Consider the following 24431-nt stretch of genomic DNA (forward strand, 5'->3'; position numbering starts at 1 on the left):
CTAAGAAAGCAAGTCCAGACGAACAACAAAATCAGAAAACAGAAACAATAAACATTCATTACATCCATATCTTTATGTCCATTTTAAAAAAAACATATTAACAAGGTCAAAATAGCGCTAGATGAATCTTAAAAAAATGAAAAACATTTACTTCATCAGAAAAGATGTCGGACCACTCCATAAAAAGGCTCGGTAACCATTAGACAAGAAAAAACAAAAAACCAGCGAAGTTAAAAATTGGGCTCATATTTTAAAAACAATTAATTTCAAAGTAATGAAAACCATTAGATAGCAATTGAAAACATCAACAAACCATGTTTATGATTTAATACTTCAAAAAACATGTCCTTTTCAAAAATTTGATGCGGTTTCAAAGAGAACAAGAAATAGAGGCAACAAACAAAAATTCAATTAAAACTTTGTTCAGTTGAGAATTTCATGAGAATCGAAAATGTAATAAGCGACCTATCATTAATGGGAACAGGTAACAAGTAGACAAAAAGACAAAAAAGGGGCAAAATTAGGTTATTTTTTGAAAAAAAAACAGCTACAAAATGAGTTAATTAAATAATTTCGTGTATTCGTTCAGTCCACAGAGAGTGCTTGAGATCTTTAATTATTCAGAATATGTCTTACGTCTACAAAAAAACGTAAAATATAGACAGAAATAAAAAATTAGTTTATTTTTTGTGAAAAACCTGTGTGTTGCAGCCAGTAAATTCATAACGAATTATTAGGAACATTAGTTTTGTACAGTTGCACCTTCAATTGACAAAAATGTTTCTTGTGACCTTTAATTAACGAGACTAGGTAAAAAATAGACAAAAAAGTACCAAAATGCAAAAATGAAAAGTGTTTGCTTTCATTTTTGAAAACAATTGTTTTCAAAATCATGAAAACCATCAGCTATCAACTGAAATTAGAATATAGGCTCATTTATCCCTGCATAAAAAAATGAGATCTGTCATTATTCTGGAATTTTCGTACGACTGTAAAGACGAAGTATAAACGAGAGTTAATGCAAATACAAAAAATTCAATTGAATTTTTCGAGAATGGGTTGTCGAAGCCGTTAAAACCATAATTTATACCTTAAAGATATTTATATAATCAATTGTGTCTAATTTGGAACGTTAATAATTTAATATAGGAACTGTCAAAAATGGGATAATGTGACCAAACGAGAAAAAAAACGTGAAAGAAGGGCCAAAGCATAAATATCAAAAAAAAATCTGTGAAGTCTAGTGATAAGTAAGGGATAAAACGGGGGTTCCAGCCACCAGCCCAAGTTGTCTCTTTCCACTCAAGCTAGCCGCATTCGTGGAAATGAGCCACATTATACTTGTAACCGTAATCCCCGTTTTATCCACTACTATATTCATAATCAAAAATAAAAATTAGCCAAAAAAGCCCCAACCCGCACACTTGCGCACGCATGAGCACCGCACACAGTGCGCACGCTCTCCTACTCAGAATTATGCGCACCATGCGCTCTATGCGCTTCATGTGATTTTTTTCAAAAAATTTATCTTTGTTTACACTTTTGGCTAATACTAAGGCTAATAATAGGGCTAAATAAATTATAGATAGAATCGGCAAATAATTTATAGGTAGATTTGGCCAATAATTTATTGATACATTTGGCTGATAGTTTATATATAGATTTGGCTAATAATTTGTAGACAAATTTGACTAATAATTTATAGATAGATTTGGTTAATAATTTATAGATAGGTTTAGATAATAATCTGTGAAGCAGTTCCTGATATAGTCTGTGATTTAGAAAATAATGCGCCAAGCAGTTCCCGATATAGTCAATGATTTATATAATCATCCATCAAGCAGTTCCTAATCTGAAAAGCAGTTCCTGATATAGTCAATGATTTAACAATCTATTCTTCAAATAACTTATTGATATCTATACTTTTGACTTTCAATTTGGAAAGTACAAGATAATATTTATAATAGTCTGGTTCTTCTTTTTTTTATCTGATTAAATACCTTTTGGCAAGTCTATATCATTATGAGATTTTTTTTATATGACCCCTTAAACCACTAAAGCTAAATATAGAAGAACAATATTCACACCTAACCTTAGTTCAATTACATTCTTTACATATTGATTTCCTTTTATCAAAACAATTTATTTGTTTTATAACATTGCCTTTATTACAAACTTTATGTGTCCAATCAATTTTTATTTCTATGGGGCCGGGCTTAGAGATAGAACTAGAATTAGGAAAGCTACTTCGTAGATTAGAATCAGCAAAGCTACTTTGTAGATCAGCAAAGCCGCTTCGCAGATTAGACTTAAAACTAGAAGTAGAATTAGAATTAGAATTAGAATTAGAATTTGAAATAGAACTAGAATAACAATTAGAATTAGAATTAGAATTAGCAAAACTTCTTTGTGGATCAGGAAAGCAACTTCGCAAATTAGGATTAGAATTAGAATTAGAAGCTTCATGAATAAATTTAGTTAAACAAATTCCGCTCAATGATATGTCCCCACATTTACACTCACCAATCTTATCCATAAATTTTAGTTTATAATGTAAAGACTTAGCATTGGGAGTTCCAAATTTAGGCCTACACTCTAAACATTTCATGACCATAATTTTTAATGAGACAAGATTTTTTCAATTTTTTATTATATTTATAATTATATATATATATCTTTATGGCTTTAATTATACTCTTAACATTCTATAAACTTTTATTTAAAAACTAATCAAAATTCTAATTATATTATCTTTTCTGTTCCGAATTATAACTGGCCAAAATTTCAAATAAAACTTATAGTATTATAGTAAAACTTATTGTATTATCTTTGGACTGGAAAAACTTATTCAAAATTTCAACACCTAACTTATTAAGAGCATTATATTTAAATCTTTTTTTTATGTTCTGATCCTTACTCAATTCGGCTTTATCCCCAACGAAATTTATAAATCCATTTCTATATTTTTTATTATTTTTATATAGATTATTTAAATCATCTCTACTCCTTTTACTTAAATTACCAGTCTTTTTATTCATATATTCATCTGTCAATGGGGTCCATCCTTGCCAAAGCTTATTTTTTTCGAGTTCATCTGTTAACCAGGGTAAATCCCTAACTTATTTATCTTCCCGATCTTCCACTTCTCCATAACCATGTCTGAACAATGTATTTTTTTCTATTTAATATATTAATTGCACCTGCTGCTACAAGACCAGCACTTTTTACTGTTGTATCAGGATTCATATAATTATGTATCACAAAAATTGCACTCATAATTCCACTCATGGCTGATACTGACTTTAAACCATTGACTTTAATTGTTTCTTTTTTTATAACATCATTCTGAATTTTAATACCTCTTGATGTTGGAAATGTATTAAAATAGAACTGATAATTATCTGTATTAAAAATATTTCTCTCTGTAGCATTATTCATTAGTGGTTTCATATAATCTATAAGTTTATTTATCTCATCATTTTCTAGTTTATCTTTTAAAATAAGAGCTTTCAAGTCTAGGAAACCAACTTTCGAGTCATATGTCAAAGTTCTATTTCTATCAAAAATATTAAAAGTATCCTCATTCTTATTATAATTAATCATGCCATAACGAAGTTCATCAGACATTCCATCTATACAATTATGATAGTTACTATAAAAGTCATTAATTATGCCATGAAAGTTATGTTTGCACTCATATATTTTATTAGAATTTTTAAATAGATCTGCCCCATTATAAGTTGTTAATTAAATAATATCACAACTCATTCTTGCTGTATTAATTATCTGGGCTGGCTTATGACACATTACAATCATTTGAATATTATTATGTCTTCAGTTTGTAAAATAACAAGCTATATCCTTATTTAACTTATCATCCCTATCATCAAGAACAATTACACTCTTGAAATATACGCATATTTTCTGATGTGATCATATTTATATCACACATATTGAAATCACTATAGGGCTCGCCAGATTCTGGATTTATCCAATCTCTTTCATCTTTACATACTATGATTATTTTTTTGTTATTTGATTTTGATTTTGTTTTTGATCTTGATCTTGCTATTGGTCTTTCTTGATCTCGGTCTTGATACAACTTTAAAAATTGTTTAACAAAATAAGTCTTTCCTTTCCCAGTACCACTGTAAACATTAGTATATGATGATGGCTTTTCATATTCAAATCTCACTATTCTTCTATCTATAAATCTACCAAAGCTTTCTTCTAGTTTTGTATACTCACTTGGTATTGAATCATATACTACTTAGCAAAACATAATTACGAAAGTAAATACAAGCTGGGTATCCCATTTGAAGATTGATGTTCATGAGAGTCTACAATCATGGCTAGATGATGATAATATAATTGTCAAAGCTTTGTTCCCAGAAAACTTCAGATGTGTAAAAGCTGGTCCCAGTGAATGTGGAAGAACCTTCTTATTAGAGAATCTAATTTTGAGTAGTATACAATTTGATATGCTATATATCATTGGTCCAACTGGTGATCAAAATGAAGATTTAAAGAATAAAAACATAGTGTTTATAAAAGAAATAAAAGATTTACCCTATCGCGATCAACTACCTAAAGATATAAAGAAAGTAATGATAGTTGATGATGTTGGGGGTAAAGAACCAGTCATTATTGAATACTTTTGTAGAGGTAGACATAGTAATTGTAATATGATATGTCTTAAGCAAAATATATTCTCGGCAGATAGACAGAATGTTAGAGAGAATTGTAATCTATTTATTTTCTTTCAACAAACAGGTAGAGCTACCACGGCTATATATATCATGATTTCTTTAATAGAGCAGAAATAGATTATGATGATTTAAGTAGTATATGTGAAAAGGTATAGGAAGAACCTTATAAATTACACCGTCAATGATAAATCTAAAAACAGAAATATTAATGGCAAACTAAGAAATTATTTGGAGAGTTCCAACGTTTAATTATATTTATGATTTAGTCTATGACTAAGTGAAGTCTGTATCTATAAGTATGACTAATTCTAAGTCTAAGTTTATGACAAAGTCTAAGTCTAAGTCTAAGTTTATGTCTATGACTAAATCTAAGTTTATGTCTATGACTAAGTGTATGACTATGACTATGAATACGTCTATGACTATGACTATGACTATGACTATGACTATGACTATGACTATGACTATGACTATGACTATGACTAAGTCTAAATCAAATGCAAAGTAAAACTCAATACATTGGAAATCAATTGGTCTTCCATGCTCATCTTTGACATGAAATTCAATATATTTTATTCTATTCTTTGTTACATTTTGATATTATATATTAGTTGGTATAATATTTATCAGTAACCTGGGGGTTCTGTTGGAGTAAAAGTACATAGTATGTCTGCATTTTACCTTTATCTTTTACACCAGATATCACATTACAATGGATGTTAATAGTACTAAAACCCATAATATCAAAAATCTTTTGAGATGTATATTTACCTTGTTCATTTACTATTTTTCTAAACCCTAGTAATGGGGCTATTGAGTTTTCTATATCAAAGTTAAGTGAACCTTGTTTTGTTTCCCTCATGCATTTCATTGTATTCTTATGAGGTTCTATTATAACGTTGCCATTAATTTCTTCTTTTATTAATTCTGCTATTTCGATTAATTCATATGCACCTGGTATAACAGCAAAAACAGGGGACTCTGATCTTGCTTTGCCTTGGGTATCATAAAAAATGATTTTTCCTGCTATTCACATTAAACACCCAGTTATAAACCGATAATCTAATTAAACCTAATTTTTTTATTAATAATAGGTTCGCTAAAGGTAAATTTTTCTGTTGACTTTATCATTTTAAAGTTAAATGTTTGTTCTTCTTTAGTTTTAGCCAGAGTTTCATGTATCTTTTGCAGTTCCCATAAGATTAAGTTGTCAGTCATTATTATTCAAACAATGCTATATTTATAGTTATATCTAAAGTTATAGTTGTACTGGAACATATAAGATTAAGTTGTCTGTCATTTATTAACTCATAAAAATTTAATTTGGATAAAACTTATGGTTATAAAAACGATATACTATAGTATATAAAATAAAAAAATGTAAAATATAAATCAAATAATCTAGCAACAATGAATACAGTTAACACCGACATTAATATCATACTCAATAGAGAAGAGAATCATTTAAATATACATGATTCATACCTAGAGACAGAGTTTGTTGTATCAGATAATGCTGGTACTGTATTTGCTAGTAATGCCAACATAAGATTAGTTTATTATGGTAAGATGGCATCATTTAGTTGAGTGATGAATATGAGAGTGGTTATGTTAGAAATCAAGGTAATAGAGATAGTCAACTCAACGGTGATCATACTGCTGCAGAACGAGATTATATGTATATGATGGTTAAGATAAGTGATCTGTTTGGGTTTGCGAAAGATTTAGAATAGATTATATATGGTTTAGGATTTAAACTAAAATTAAAAAGAAGTAATAATGATAGAGCTCTATTTAGAATTAATGCTGGTGCTGATGCAGTAGCTAATGATGGTGATTTAGATATTAGAAATATGTCATTGTGTACCTGGTATTGATGCTAATAATGATAATAAAATCATTGTACAGAGGGGATTAAATAAAAAAATAATATTGATTTTAGTTATGATGAAAGAAAGACATTTTATAAGAATGTACCAAATGCTACTAACTTCTTATTTTAATTGGGTATGGGAAGTGGTATGGAAATACCACAAAATATAATAATTGGTTTTGAAAATAATAATGTTAATGAACAAACTTATCATTGCAAGTACATTTGATATAATGAATGCTACTGAATGTTTTTGTAAGATTGGTAGTGACTTTAATCCTGAGGATAGAATGAATATTAAATATGGAACTAATAATTAAAATGAAGCTTTTAAAAATATTGTTAATTTTAATAAATATTATAATGGGTTACCTCATAATATTAGATTATATATATCATAGAACATTCAAAAGTAGTTACCGAATATATGTATTTGATACTAGATATCAAAATAATCATATAGGTCCTCAACCATAACAACTCAATTTTAAATTTAGTGTTGCAGTTGCAGATGTTATATGTCTTGCTTTAGTATTAACCAGAAAGGTTATTAGTGTTGGTAGTGATGGTAATAAGATGGTTGATATGATCTCGTAGAGATTAATCAGCAAAACTGCTTCGCAGATGGCCGAAGGCCTATTCTATCTCAGTTATATAATCAATGTTATATTTATTGTTATAGTCATTGTTATAGTGAATGTTATAGTTTTAGCTCTAGTCAATGTTATAGTCATTGTTATAATCTTAGTTATAGTCATAGCTCTAAACTATTTCCTACAAGTCTTAACAAAAACTTTAGCATAAATAATATCTAGTTTTTTTTTTATTCTCTAGAGACAAAGGGGCTTCGCCCTTGGTGCCCCAACTTTTTGCTTCAAGCTTAGTCTTGGGTTGGGGTTCAGTCTTAGTCTTAGGTAGTGGTTTGGGTTTTTAACAACAAATGGATTATACTTTTTAACTTCCATTATCTTTATATATAGAATTATGAGTGACTTTAATAAGTGTAAAACTATTTCATCGGGTGTTGGTGGTAGACATTATAGTGGTACTAATAATATAAAAAGGGTTGTCACTTCAAAAGGAACTAATAAGTTAAGGGGTAATTGTGTTAAATGTAAAAGGAATAAATCAATGACTCTCAGTGATGCAACAATAGAAGCCGAGGGATTGAAAGATTTCTTTAAGAGTGTTGGTAAAGCAACAGTGAACTTTGGAAGGAAAGTTGCTTATAATCCAGTAAGAGCATTAGAAATAGCAAGTAAAACAGGAAAAGCAGCAAGTAGAAACCGAAGAGCTGCTTTATAAGCCACACCTAATTTAATAATATTTGCAACTACTATTGAAAATATAAGAGCAGCACAAAGAGAAGAGGGTTATATTTAGGTACAAAGAAGGAATAGTTTAATTCTAGATTAGCGTAACTACTTCGTAGATCTAGATAAGGATATACCTCTAATGGTGGATATTAATACTAATATTTTTTTTCTAAATATATGGTGAAACATGGACAAAGTCCCATTATTATATCTAAACTTTAATAACTTTAGTTTAAAAACACTCAATTTACTTTTCTTATTCTTCCTTTATTCTTCATAAATCTTAACTAATTCTTTGTGTTCATCATTATCTATTTTCCTTCATTGTCCTTCATTGATTTAGTACATAGTTTATTAAACATGTTACTGAACTGTTTACTTAAAATACATATCTCTGAATACTTAATAACTTTGTTTCTTATTTTAGTAATAATTGTTCTTGATAATGAGCCACAAACTGTTGCTATAGCAAAATCTGTTGGTATAGAATAATGTAATCCTACAGCTGTAATGCAACCGATGTTGTTGTTGCTGTTGTTGCTATTGAAGATAATAGTATTTCTGTTATCTCAGCAGCGTTAATATATTTTTTATATCTAATTAACTTCTTATTTTAGTTAGTAGTTTAAGGTAAATTTTTCTGTTGAATTTATCATTTTAAAGTTAAATGTTTGTTCTTCTTTAGTTTTAGCCAGAGTTTCATGTATCTTTTGCAGTTCCCATAAGATTAAGTTGTCAGTCATTATTATTCAAACAATGCTATATTTATAGTTATATCTAAAGTTATAGTTGTACTGGAACATATAAGATTAAGTTGTCTGTCATTTATTAACTCATAAAAATTTGAATTGGATAAAACTTATGGTTATAAAAACGATATACTATAGTATATAAAATAAAAAAATGTAAAATATAAATCAAATAATCTAGCAACAATGAATACAGTTAACACCGACATTAATATCATACTCAATAGAGAAGAGAATCATTTAAATATACATGATTCATACCTAGAGACAGAGTTTGTTGTATCAGATAATGCTGGTGCTCTTTTTGCTAGTAATGCCAACATAAGATTAGTTTATTATGGTAAGATGGCATCATTTAGTTGAGTGATGAATATGAGAGTGGTTATGTTAGAAATCAAGGTAATAGAGATAGTCAACTCAACGGTGATCATACTACTGCAGAACGAGATTATATGTATATGATGGTTAAGATAAGTGATCTGTTTGGGTTTGCGAAAGATTTAGAATAGATTATATATGGTTTAGGATTTAAACTAAAATTAAAAAGAAGTAATAATGATAGAGCTCTATTTAGAATTAATGCTGGTGCTGATGCAGTAGCTAATGATGGTGATTTAGATATTAGAAATATGTCATTGTGTGTACCTGGTATTGATCCTAGTAATGATAATAAAATCATTGTACAGAGAGGATTAAATAAAAAAATAATATTGATTTTAGTTATGATGAAAGAAAGACATTTTATAAGAATGTACCAAATGCTACTAACTTCTTATTTTAATTGGGTATGGGAAGTGGTATGGAAATACCACAAAATATAATAATTGGTTTTGAAAATAATAATGTTAATGAACAAACTTATCATTGCAAGTACATTTGATATAATGAACGCTACTGAATGTTTTTGTAAGATTGGTAGTGACTTTAATCCTGAGGATAGAATGAATAATAAATATGGAACTAATAATTAAAATGACGCTTTTAAAAATATTGTTAATTTTAATAAATATTATAATGGGTTACCTCATAATATTAGATTATATATATCATAGAACATTCAAAAGTAGTTACCGAATATATGTATTTGATACTAGATATCAAAATAATCATATAGGTCCTCAACCATAACAACTCAATTTTAAATTTAGTGTTGCAGTTGCAGATGTTATATGTCTTGCTTTAGTATTAACCAGAAAGGTTATTAGTGTTGGTAGTGATGGTAATAAGATGGTTGATATGATCTCGTAGAGATTAATCAGCAAAACTGCTTCGCAGATGGCCGAAGGCCTATTCTATCTCAGTTATATAATCAATGTTATATTTATTGTTATAGTCATTGTTATAGTGAATGTTATAGTTTTAGCTCTAGTCAATGTTATAGTCATTGTTATAATCTTAGTTATAGTCATAGCTCTAAACTATTTCCTACAAGTCTTAACAAAAACTTTAGCATAAATAATATCTAGTTTTTTTTATTCTCTAGAGACAAAGGGGCTTCGCCCTTGGTGCCCCAACTTTTTGCTTCAAGCTTAGTCTTGGGTTGGGGTTCAGTCTTAGTCTTAGGTAGTGGTTTGGGTTTTTAACAACAAATGGATTATACTTTTTATCTTCCATTATTTTTTATATATAGAATTATGAGTGACTTTAATAAGTGTAAAACTATTTCATCGGGTGTTGGTGGTAGACATTATAGTGGTACTAATAATATAAAAAGGGTTGTGACTTCAAAAGGAACTAATAAGTTAAGGGGTAATTGTGTTAAATGTAAAAGGAATAAATCAATGACTCTCAGTGATGCAACAATAGAAGCCGAGGGATTGAAAGATTTCTTTAAGAGTGTTGGTAAAGCAACAGTGAACTTTGGAAGGAAAGTTGCTTATAATCCAGTAAGAGCATTAGAAATAGCAAGTAAAACAGGAAAAGCAGCAAGTAGAAACCGAAGAGCTGCTTTATAAGCCACACCTAATTAAATAAAATTTGCAACTACTATTGAAAGTATAAGAGCAGCACAAAGAAAAGAGGGTTATATTTAGGTACAAAGAAGGAATAGTTTAATTCTAGATTAGCGTAACTACTTCGTAGATCTAGATATGGATATACCTCTAATGGTGGATATTAATACTAATATTTTTTTTCTAAATATATGGTGAAACATGGACAGAGTCCCATTATTATATCTAAACTTTAATAACTTTAGTTTAAAAACACTCAATTTACTTTTCTTATTCTTCATTTATTCTTCATAAATCTTAACTAATTCTTTGTGTTCATCATTATCTATTTTCCTTCATTGTCCTTCATTGATTTAGTACATAGTTTATTAAACATGTTACTGAACTGTTTACTTAAAATACATATCTCTGAATACTTAATAACTTTGTTTCTTATTTTAGTAATAATTGTTCTTGATAATGAGCCACAAACTGTTGCTATAGCAAAATCTGTTGGTAGAGAATAATGTAATGCTATAGCTGTAATGCAACCGATGTTGTTGTTGCTGTTGTTGCTATTGAAGATAATAGTATTTCTGTTATCTCAGCAGCGTTAATATATTTTTTATATCTAATTAACTTCTTATTTTAGTTAGTAGTTTCAGTTTCATAATAATTCCTAATATCTTTATATTGTTAAAATTGGTATTAAATTTATTATTAGCCAAGATTTTTTCATTGATGTAATGTTCTGAGAAGGAGGTGTTATTGGGATAAAGTGAAGGTGCACTCGGTTTAGTTTTTTCCATCTTAATTAACTAAAATGTTTTGCTTTAGTCATTGTCATAGTCTTAGTCATTGTCATTGTCATAACGATAGAGTAAAATAACTCTCAATTCTTTCATTATATCTTCATGATTAAAATCACAATGCATCTCAAGTCTTGCTTGTTTTTTGTTGTCTACTAGCTTACTTTCTAATAATTTAGCTAATATATATTGTACTACTGTCTTTTTATTCTTTATATGAGCTTCATCAACAGTAGAATTAGTCTTTTTATTAATTTCATTAAATTCTTTTAGACCAGTGGTGAACATATCATCTAGGTGAATGATAGTAAAATTCTGATTAAACTTATTACTATCAAATTCCTGTTTTAATTGACTATACTTAGAGATGGTATGTCTAGCAACTTTATTACAAAAGTTAACAGTATTTGTAACTTCGTTTGCTGATTTAATATTTTTTGCTGAATTTTTTTAGTTCTTCATTAACTTGTATTATGTTTAGTTGTTTGTATTAACTTGTATTATGTTTAAGTAGTGACTATATCAAAATCTCTTTTTCTTAGTTCAGTTATATTTTAACTTAAAATATCAATTTTCTTAGAAAAGGACAATAGGTTATTGTCACAAAACTCTTTATTGACAACATCTTTTTCATCTATGGGTGGGTGTCCAATTGTTATTTTATAGGTATCTTTCATGTCAATATTATCGTTATCTTCTAAGAATAATTGACGGGCCTTATTTGTTGTTGGATTATTGGTTATTGCGGATCGGAGAAGCGGGCTCCCTGATTGTTGTTTAGCCTGGTTGAATCTATTTCTTGTCATCTTTGTATTTGTTTACAGAAAGAACTATATTTAATGATTCCAAAAAATTATTATTAGATTCCAATCAAACTCGGAATATTTTGTGAATATATCAATAACAGTTAATATAAACTTTATTTGCTATTGTATTTACTTAGAGATGACTTATTAATTAAATCAGCTGCCCATTTTTCATCTTTTTAAAATGGTAATATTCTATCTCTTCTAAACTTTGTTATTTGAGGACTGAATACTTCTTCAGCTCGTAGTTGTTGTTTTTCCACCATTATTTATTTACCATAATTAAAAACAAAATTATCTAGTTGTTCTTGATTAATAATATTCATAGATAGTAGTTGTTAAGATATCTTTAACATCTCATCATAAAACCCATCATGTTCAGCTTTTGTTTCTAGTATAAGTTTTTCTATTCTTTCTATTAGAGAATCTGCTTCACTAAGACCTCTACCTAAAACACGATTTCTTCTAGCTTCAAATATCTGTTTTATTGTGTTTTATCTTCTGCTTCTTTTATCACCCACTCCTACATTATATTTTATATCTGATTAAAGTCTTCCTATTTTTTCTTCATCTTCATCTGAAATGTCCTCGTATGTTATATTGGATTGGTAGGAAAATTAATAAAAACAAGTGAAAATTCATATAGATTATCCCCAATAGAAAATGCATTCTGCTCTAGAGTTATATCAACATCTTTCATTACATATTCCCTATTTGTCAAACTATTGAAATTCAATTTGAATTGGGGGTTGGATTGAGAACCCATTGAACGAAGAGTATTGGCTGTGTATGTATCAATTACAACTCGTCGTTCTTCTCGAGTCTCTTGAGTTTTCGTTTCATTTTGTATGCTAGTTTCTTGGGACTTCTTCCATGCCTCACTGATCTGGAAACCAGCCTTCTGGATCCGTGAAGTGGTTTTTTTGATCTGAGAACCAGCTTCCTGGATAGTTTTAGTTTAAGATATAGTTAGAGGATCAAATAAATCTTTTATTTCATCACAATATTGTTGTTGTTTTAAGTTATCTTCTAATCTATTCTTTCTGTTTATTTTTTGTAATTTATTTAATTCTATAAGTTTATCTAGCTTAGTCATTTTTTGTAGCCCATTATATATTTTAATACCAGCTTCAATTAGCTTTCTATCATCATTAATGATCAGTTCTAGAACATTATTAGCCAGTTGGTATTTGTCTAAACCTAATGATGCAGCTTAAATTTATTTACTAGATCTCTTTTGATTAGATCTGAATTCTTATCATGATAGCACAAGGATAGCTTTTAATATTGTTTACATGAAACCTTTTGTCATTAAATGTGTTTACACTAATCTTACTTGCTTTTGTTGTTGTCATGTTATCACCAACTCTTTGTATGCTACATTCATCTACATTTCTCTGTGTGTTATACAATAATGTATTATAATACTCTTCATGTTTAGCTTTGTTACAATTCTTTATTCCTTTTTCTCTAATTTTATTTGGGTGATTTTAAAGCTATATGTCTTTGGTGACAGGGCTGTAAACTCTTCTATTCTTCTACTTCCCATTTCATGTTCAATCTTGCTAGGGAATTTATTATTAGTTTTGATTGCTGCTTCTAGATTGGACAGACCCAAGTGTTCATTGTCGACATTACCCTCGTTAAGCTTAATACAAAACTATCCGTACCAATATAATGGAGTTGTATATATTTGAGAGACGATTGAAGAATATTGTAGAATACATCAAACATGTGTAATTTAGCTAATTCTTTTATGGTAACACCTACATATACTGGAGAATCATATTCTTTTTTTTCGTTTTATATTAAATTTGGCTATAATCCTTATATCTAGTTATAATCTTGAATGTTGTTTTATACTTTTCATTATCTTTTCTTCATCGTGTAAGAACTTACTTTGAAGGAAGTGCAGAGGATTCATTCACATTCTTGCATATAGTGATTTGTTCATTAATTTACTTACCTCTTTTTCCGCTTCATTTTGAGCTGTTGCTCTTTTATTGGTATTGTTTTGAATATAGTCACTACATATGTAATCTTGTTTAAATTTATTTACTCTATGAAGTTTAGTTGCTTCTATACCCATCTTAACATAGAACTTTAACATCGCATAATAAACCATATATTCTGTTTTACTGTTTTGATCTAAGATTAATTTTTCTGTTCCCGCTTTACTTTTCTCTCTTTACCTATAGCCTAATTCATTATCATTTATCTTTCTTTTATTAATGCATTAATGCTAGTTGCTCTGTTCTATCCTTACAACTATTAGTATAATTAATATCGCTAAAAATATAGTAACCATGATCACTATCATCTGGAGTATTTATTATAGTATATAGAGATATAGCAGTAGTGTACTCAGTAGTGTACTCAAAGGGTAAATTTTGTATCAATGCATAACCCTATAGGTTGTTTGCATCAATGTACCAGATCTGCGAAGCAGGTTCCTTGATTCACCTATTAAAAAGATTAACAAATCTATCACCCATTATACCACATATAATAACCTCTTTTTGCTTCAATAAAATCATATAGCATTTTTTATCTTGTAATGTATCTAATGTAACACCACTTGACATTAACCAATGATTAAAACTATAACAGGGGAGACTTACATAATGTAGAGGGTTGAGGCTGAATTATTTCATACTTAATTTAACATATTCATTCATGCAGTAATCAAATATTTCCACATCATTCTGTTAATACTCTATAGTAAGATCTTTACCAGTTTTATTAAAGATATCGACTTCTTCTTGTGTTGATGATTTATTAAAGAGAGAGGACTTGAAGTCTTCTATTTTCAGATTATCTATTAAATTGTCGTAGTCATCTAAACCAAACTGTTCATATGGATCTAATGTTTCAGTTTTTCAATGATATATCTTTGTTATTTGATCTAGAGGCATAGCTAAGAAGTTATAACTATCTAAGAATTCAGGACAACCAATACTAAACATCTTAGATTTACCAGCAGCTAGTGGTATGTTATCTACTTTTCTTTTATCACTATTCTGTTTAAAGAGTTCACTATATAGTAGATTGAAATCATAACCGGAGCCATTGTGGAATATTACAGGAATGAAGTTTTGTTGTTTGTACCTCAGATTACACATTTTACATGCTGGTCCTCTATATTTACCGGTTTCATTAGAGTGACCTCTTACTTTATTAATACATGTTTTAGCTCATATATGACACAAATGTTTGTAGCATTATGATATAATATATCTTCTTCTGTAAATACCTTATTTTCATTATGCTTGAAGTAATTCTCTGTTTCTATTTTTAAAAGATCACTAGCAAATCTTTTGATGCAGTCCAAACCAAAGTAGTATTTGAAAATTATCTTGCTAGATGTAACCCACAATTAATGGTATATGTTCAGCTATTACATATTTGCATTCATTAGATGAGACGTTACATTCTATATCAGCGGTTACAATAATTTATTTATTCTGACTCATTTATACAATTAATATGTTTTTTCTTAGGACAAACAATCTCTGGTTTGAAAGAGTGGCTAGATTCGTGTTTGTGGTATTTAATTTGAGAGTTAAACCAATATGAACCTCTTTTGCAATAAAAGAATTTTTGTTGGCTCTTATTCGGTCTTTCTAACAAATTTTCTTTGTTTTGAATTAGAGCACAATGTTCTACTCCAGCATTTTCACAAACTAATATTCCGACATCTTTTCTATCTTTATCAAAATCATCCATCGGTTTAAACAATTCTATTTTACCCCCACCATGAGGTGTGTATACACAAATATTAATTTTGTACAATTTCTGTATTCTTATTAAATAAGCAAAATCAACTTATTGGTGTTGTCTTGGTTCAATTATAATATTTACATATTTACTCTCACGTGTTTCATTCTCCATAGCGGGATGTAGCCAAGCAGTAATTACTAGTTGTAAGCAGTTGTATTTGGAATTGCGTATATTTAATATTGATTTAGGGGTTAAATTTAGAGGGTTAAATCTATATAACTACCAATAGATGCTTTGTTCGGTTCAAAATTTATCTAAATACTTTTTACCTCACGAAATTTAAAGTCATAGCCATAACTCTCATATGTTTCTTTTTCAAAGTTTAGCCATTGTGTGAAGTCTCCATTTTCATATATTGCGTTATTAATAAAATAGTCAGTGTTGAAGAATATTTTAGTAGTTTTAACTTATTCGTTGGTTCTCTTCTTGTACTCACACTCGGCTCTGATCTTATATTTAAAACTCTTAACTTTTCTATACTGATAACAGTTTTTAATTTCTTCTAAAGAGTTATTAATAGCTTCATCTCTATCTTCAATGTAATTTCCAACTTTATCAGTAATACAAAATTCTTTCATGTTCTGGCTAGAGTTTTTATCAAAGTATTCTGTGTTTTCTAGATACTCGCGATTATGACTATATGAGAGAGTAGTTAGGGCTAATTTATTTCTAAAATCTGAATGACATTCTTTACATTCAAAGTTAACTCCAGAGTAGATACTATCTTCAGTTTTAGGCTTAGGTTTAGTGATGGGTTTAGTTTTAATAATATTTTTGGTGTTATCTTTTGTTCAGTTTTAGGTTTAGTTTTAGTTTTAGTTCTGAGGAAGTAATATTCGTCTTCTGAGTCATACACCCTCTCCTTAGTTTCATCTTCCATTTCCTCTCTCGCTGTGTTTAGGTGTTCACCACTTAAATAATGTTTGATAAATTGTTTAATGTTTCAAAAGCCAAATCAAAAACAGAACAAAAGTTTACGTTTCCTACTTTAGACATCTTTATTTTTCAAGACAAATTTTCATTTTTGAAAATATAAAAATTAAGTTTGTATAAATCAGTAAATTGTGATAGTTGTAAAGATAATTCATGGAGAAAATGTTGTGATAAATGTTCAGATTGTTTACTTAGATATTATATCTGTAAAGGCTACTTTAAGAATAGAAATTAATTTAATAATATGAGTATACATTATAATGAATCAAATCTTTATAGCTTGTATGATGTGTAATGTAAATCAACATATCACAGGGTTTAGATTTAGAAATTTTAACATTGATTTAGTGTTTGTATACATAGATATGGATATACAAATACTGAAGATATATTTAAGGAATATGCTGAAAAATTTAATATAAAAGTGTAGAGTTAAGCTGGCTTTTTATTCAAGTTATCCACGAAGTGGCTTCACAAATCCACGATGTGGTTACAACAAATTGCGCAAGTTGGTTTTACGTGCTTGTTACACGGTCTCTCTAGTTACACTGAAAAACACTAATCACTTTTTTCCACTGATCTCAGTGTTTATGACTGTATACTCATCACAGTTTGTCCTCATATCACAGCAGGGATCTGCGAAGCAGTTTCACAGATCATCCCTTTTAAGAACTGTGAATTTGTTTTTTTTTATCTAACTTAGTTTCATAGTAATTCATAAAATCGGGGGACGTTCACTGAAGACAGTGAGGAAGGAACCCGAACCTTCCTTTTGCTAAAGCAACTTAACTCGACTCAATGATTTAACCACTACGCCAAGTGAGACTACGCCAAGTAAATGATAGATTTTGAGGGATTATAAAGGGAAATATAGTGGATGAAACAAATGGAAATGAAGTAATGTGTATAAGTGTAAAGGGCGCCTCATTTTCGGTAGTGTATATAGTAGTGGATAAAACGGGGTTACAGTTACCAGTACAATTTGGCTCATTTCCCCGAATGCGGCTAGCATGAGGGGAAAGAGACCAATTGGGCTTGCGGCTGGAACCCCCGTTTTATCCATTGCTGTAGTATCAAAGCCAGAGAACAATAACTTAACACGTAAAAAAGATCAAATTTTAGTCCAGAAGAAACTTGGCGAGGAAGAAGCCTTCTTTTTTTGCTGACACTAAGCTAATAGTTGACCAAATTAAGAGTGGGAAAGTTAAAAAAGCCATTGTTTATTCAAAAATCAAACATTTTTGCAAGCCAAAACGACCATGATCTTACGAGTAAAGAAATTAGATACATTAAATTGGAACTGCTTAGGAAGCCAGTTATTGGACCTATCAACAATGAGCTTTGATTTGAGTTGTTCTTTCTTTAATTCACATAAAAAATCGAATTTCTTTTTCGAAAAAAGGGGACTGACTGATTACAATCCGGAAAATTTTTGGAATTTAACAGTCCAAGATTGGACCAAAACCAGCCTTGCTAATGATTTTCGTCCATTAAGAACACTCAATGGTTTCGAAGTTTTTAGCTCTTGATAATTTGTTAGTTAAATATCAAAAAAAAATTCTGAGTTTTTGATACTCATAGATTAAAATTTGCAAGAAACGGCAAAGTTTTAATTCTAGACTACTCTCAATGGGAGAGGTGGAAGTTGGATAAGCTTCTTTTTCTAGTTTACAAAGATTGTGCTAGTTGTTTTCGGGTGTGTACTTCCGGCAAACTTAATCAAAGTGGACTAAAGAAGCTTATTTAGGGACAATTTTTGATGAAAAAAGCTGAAATTTGAAATATTTAGCCAAAAATTTCGCCAAAAATAAATCAAAATAGTCAACAAAACCATTTTGCCTCTTAAAATAAAATAAACAGTTTTATTGTTAACACGTTTTACATAGTCTAGCAAAATTTACGAAATTTTAGGCAAAAATTCCGGAAAATGAATAAAATAACGAAAATCGGTCTAATATTCACATAAGTTTAAACCATGATAACTCGCCCTAGGAAACGAAATTCAAACAATTTTTTTGATTTCATGTTCTACGTTGGACGGGCTTTTTAATGATACCACTCAAAACTCTCTACGATGAATATATCGATCGGTCAAAATTGACTGAAAAAAAAGAAACCCATTTGAGTATATATTTCCTCTCCCCTTGCTGAGGTGTCGGAACAAAATAAATTGGTGAGAAGTGATGCTTTTTTTAAAGAATAGTATTGTCAACTTTTCAAGCCCTTTTCAAAAGCTGTAATATTTTAAACTTAAGTAAAATACATCTCAAAATTCATCAACGCCAATTTATTCTCTAAAAAGAGGAAATGCATAAACCCTTTGAGTCAAATACACTACGGTCGAGGATGTTATAATAATCCGTCATACAATCTGCTATGGATAATATATCGAACGTTCAGAATTTCTCTTAATTCACTGAACAAATGAGAAAAGAATTAAAATTTTAGTAGATACCCCCCACAAGGTGGTCGCTGCCAAGTACAAATACCATCACGATGATGTCAGGACAACATACCCAATTCGGAACTAACTCGGGTGCCAAAATGCTCAAAAGACCCCCACAATATTTTACCCCATTGGTAAAAAAACCTGCAAATTTTTTGCATAATTACAAAACCCAAAAAGACTCACCTAGTAAATATGAAAGCAGTCCCGCTTGCTTTTCAAACAAAAGGTACATTGCTAAACTAGATTGACAGGAGGATAATTGTCGACTTTTAACCGTTTCTACTATTCCAAATGGATCATGATAACCTGTAGCCTTGATATAACAAACAAAATAGTCATAGCGATAAACATTTATTAATTGTTCAAAGCGAACTTAATTTGTTGATGAAACAACCTGTGTTTGATGAAAGCAGAACTAAATGAGAGTAATTGTGCCTATTAATTTCCTTGTGCGTATTAATACATTCAACGACGACCTTGGAGTTCAATGTTTTTTTAATTAATATTTTTCTTTTAATTGACTCGAAATCATTCTTAGAACAAAAACAATTCTTTTTCTTATCTTGCAATCAATCAAATCCAGGCACCAGCTGTGATAAAAATGTCGGAGTCCAAATTAATGCTGTAAAATGTAGAAAATGTCGACATGGCATCTCTCCCAAATTGTATAGCCCTGTGTTGAGAAATATCGACAAAATTGACTCAAGAAGCCTCGTTTTTCGTCGGTTTTTGTCGATTTCGTTGGTTTTTTATGAAAGAAGTTTCAATTATCGTCGCTTTTTTCGGTATAGTCACTATTTTACATAAGAAGTGTCGGCATTAGAAATTTTTTTCGTTATCGTTGTTCGACCGATGAAACCGACACCTCGACCGATGAAACTAAAGATAAACAATGGTTCTTAAGTTTTAAAACGACGAAAGCCGCTCAAACTGACGAAAAAAAAACTTAAGGGTTTTGATCGGTGTCGGCAAAGTAAAACCAACAAAAACCAACAACTGTTAATGATTGAAAGTCAGAAAATTCTCAACATGGGGCACCATTTTGTCCGCCTCGTTGTTCATCGCATCCAAAAAAGTATCTGAATACAAGTAAAAAAAGAGCTTTGAGCGGTGGGTTATGGCAAAAACAAACTATTTTATTGTTTTGTCGCCCAATTCAAATTTAAAAAGGAAATTAATACTCTGTGGAACTGAGAAGCAAGCTGTACTTTTACGACTTTAGTCCCTAAAATAGCGGGTTCACTCAAAATCCTCAATCATTTAGACAAACATTTGTTTGACAATAAAATTCATATCAAAGGTTTTGAGAGAAAAATATAACCAAGAGCCCCTTTTTGTTGAGTTTTGTCCGCCAATCCTACTCAAAAGACGCGATTAAATATGCAGGACTTCTGATCTTATGAGAACTGTTCTGAGCTGCCCGGGTTGCTCATCATACACAATTCTCAGTAGTCATACTAGGTCATATATGATTCTTAGTATTCATACAAGGATCATATATGACTTCCTATAAATCATACAGCAATCATACAAAAAATTCAAAGCCTAAAAACTGGAAAGTTTTTATTTTCTTTTGATGTTGAAAAAATTTCCACAAATTCTCGTATAATGTAGTCAGAGGATATGACAAATTATAATATCGCATTTGCATTCCACATTTGGATTCTTTGTGTGGGCTAAAAGAATATCTATCCAACTTAAAAATATTCAGAAAAGGAATTTGCGCGGTTATCAGCATAATTTTTTATCTATTTTGTTTATTTATCTATTTATTTATCTATTTGGACTTACTCTTTAATTGAGTACCCAACTTTGCAAATGATATTGTACGTTTGGGTCTTTTGGAGGATCACCATGTGACGCCGGGGAATCACATAAGTGAGTCCTTGCCGAATAAAATTTTTAAAAGACATAAATAGTTATTAATGTATGAAAAATAGATGTATAATTCCTGGTATCCATACTGAGATCATATATGACTTCTTTGTAGTCATACAAGGTTCATATATGATTTCCTAGTAGTCATATATGATTTCTTAGTAGCCATACAAGGATCGTACTCCAAAATACGTTATGATTTGTATGATATCATATATGATCCTTGTATGACTACTAAGAAGTGGTGACCCGTGTGACTATGTAAGCAAAACAGAATACTCACACCAAAATACCTCCATGCAGACCCGGAGGATGATAGCACAGCAAATCAGCGCTAAAGCAATCTAGAGGACATTCTATTATCAGGATGCCAGTCCTCTGATCATGTCACAAATTACACTGATTAGTTTTGATTTTTGAGTAAAATTTACTGCATGAAAAATAATATTTTCAGCTAAACCCCCGACAACAAGGTTTGCATTATATTCGGTTCGAACTTCCGCGTGGGTACTTGAAACATTTAATTTGCTTCGCAAGTCATAACCACTAAGATAAATGACCTTTGTATCAATTGCCTACAATCTAGCTTATGTATAAATAGTGTCACTACTATTATAGTAATTACCAATGATAAGATACAAAAATATGCCATTTTTCTGCTCAAATTTAATTTGGGGTTTCAATATTTTTCAGACAATACAGAATAAGTCTAGCCTGGTCAAACTCTTTGCCTTCAATATAATCATAATGAAGAAATATTGCACAAACAGAAATTTAAAATATTCTGGAGATGTATTGCTTCAGAGCTGAATTAACTTCTTGCTCTTGAAATGTGCTGGTTCAGCGCTAAAATATTCTGAGACTCAAGTCTGGGGAAGTCAACTGACGACCTACTGTTTAAATGCAACAATATTTAACACGTTTCTAATAAATTAAAATTTATATAATTGGGTAAATAATTAATCAAGCAGTTAATTACAATTATAATTTTAGGGCAAAGTATCTGTTTGAATAGGTTTATGACAGTAAAGCCGGGAACTCTAAGGATTTTTTTCCTGAAATGATCCTCACATTTATTTAATTAAAATGTCTGAAACGAATTCTGCTCTTAAATGTTTGCGTATATAAACAACAAGCAAAACATAAAATAGTTTTTATAGATACGGTTTGATAAATTATTAAACAAGATCAAAGGAATAATTAATTTGATACATATTTAATTGCCCCAGTGAGTCCGGATGGTTATCTTATCTTGCAAGAATCCTGCTTAAAATATTATCTTTAGAAAAAACATTTGATAAACCAAATCTCAAGAAGAGATGTTCGAATCACGGATTACGTTACTTATTTGAGTCGTATATGCAAAAACTGTAAAATCATTTTTGGGGACATAAGCCCTGGAATATTAAATTGGGACCATACCTGCTTTATGTGACAACAATGCGCGCATTTTTAAATCGGTCTGAAAAATTTGACTCGGAACGCTCAGTTTTGGCTGATGTACAATTCAAATTTTTGGGTACTAGTCCACACCGAAATGTTGTCATTTTGTAGTTCACAATTATTTCTAATTGCCGCTATAATGAAACCTACTTATCGTCAAAAAATTAGCCCATTGCCGGCTATTGTCGGCCCAACTTTTTCATTGTCAGCCTGATGACCAAATTCTTTGAGATTATTAATTGTTTTTGAAAATTAAAAGCAATTTTTGAGTTTTAAATAAAGATCAATTGACAATAAAGATCTTATTCCTTGAAAAAATTTTAAAACTAATTCTCCTCTTGTAGTGTTAAATTTTTATAATCGTCTCTCCCTATCTCAATTTCAGGATTTTACGTGCGAGTGAGTCTGCCGGAGCTATCAAGCCTAATTGATAATTTTCCCATAAATGGAAATTTAAATGTTTTCTGGTTACTGTATTGAGAATGACAGACATGCAGATTCCTGACAACGATAAAAGGGAGGAAAAGCCAAAATCGAATCAAAAGAAAAAAAACGGATAAGGAAATTATATTATTGTTGATGTACATATCGTTTTTATGAACTGGACAAAAAATGAAAAAATGTCAATAATGTGAATTATACAATCCCAAGGTATTTTTCCTTGAAATATAAGGATGCTGTAAGAAATATTGATTAAGCATTACTGCCTAGAAACTGAATCTAGGCGCAATCCAATTTCTCAATAAGAATGTGCATAAAAATTAGGCATCTGCAACGTAAAGGATATTATTTCAGTTTGCTTTTTTCGTGTTAAATTTTTTAGTTGCTCAAAACAAAAAATCTCCTTCTCTTTCTTGAAAATTAGACCTCTTGTGTTGTTCCTATTGAAATTTTTTTGAAACTTTTTTGACTTGACAACCATCTCATTAAAAAATTGCTTCAAAGAAAGTAAAACTGTCTACTTTCTGCTATAATAAGACTGCTTTTGTGGTTGCTAAGATGATCGTCATGCGTATGCCAAGTATGGCAATTGATGTTAAATGGGATGAAAACCACCATTTTCTTCTAATTGTTTTTAGCAAATGTTTCAATTTTTTTCTCCGTCTCATTTTTCCGACTTTTGCGCTGCAATTTAGAGGCTGCTGATATCGGTAATTAATCATTTGCTTCATTTGGTTTTAAAGGCAATAAAAAACATTTAACTCAAATACCGATGGCAAGATGCAGTTGTTAAATGGGAGGAAAATTAGTTTAAATCTGAAAGAAGAAAAAGAAAGCTGACAAAGGGTAGAATTAAAAAAATAACACTTTTGTAATTTTCTCTAAGATTACTGACGTAATTTCTAAATTTATAGTTCTAGGGATCAGTGCGGAACATGCTTGCCATATATTTTGTTTTCATGCAAACGATTGAGGTCTAATTGTAATAAGTTAATGAAATGTTTTGCTTTAACCCTATTTATCAAGACGGCGTAAGATTAGGTCTGGCCACTTAAGCGGAAGCAATTCTGAAAATACAACAAAGAGTTTTGTAAAATTGAAACTGTTTTCTTTACTGGATAATTTTAGCGTGTTGTGTCCATGATTGCGAAAAATCGAGCGAAAAAGCGTGTGTTATGATATCTGTTACTATTCTTTTGAGTAAGTGTTGCTTTCAGCAGAATTTCGTCATAATGTCTTCAGGGTTGTATGCATTTGTATTTTTAAGGTCCCTTTTGAGTGAAGCAAAAACCTGGCTTTACTCGCGAGCTTAGA

This window comes from Convolutriloba macropyga, chromosome 7 (genome assembly GCF_964194025.1).
Source record: "Convolutriloba macropyga chromosome 7, txConMacr16.3, whole genome shotgun sequence".
In the NCBI taxonomy this organism is placed as follows: Eukaryota; Metazoa; Xenacoelomorpha; order Acoela; family Convolutidae; genus Convolutriloba; species Convolutriloba macropyga.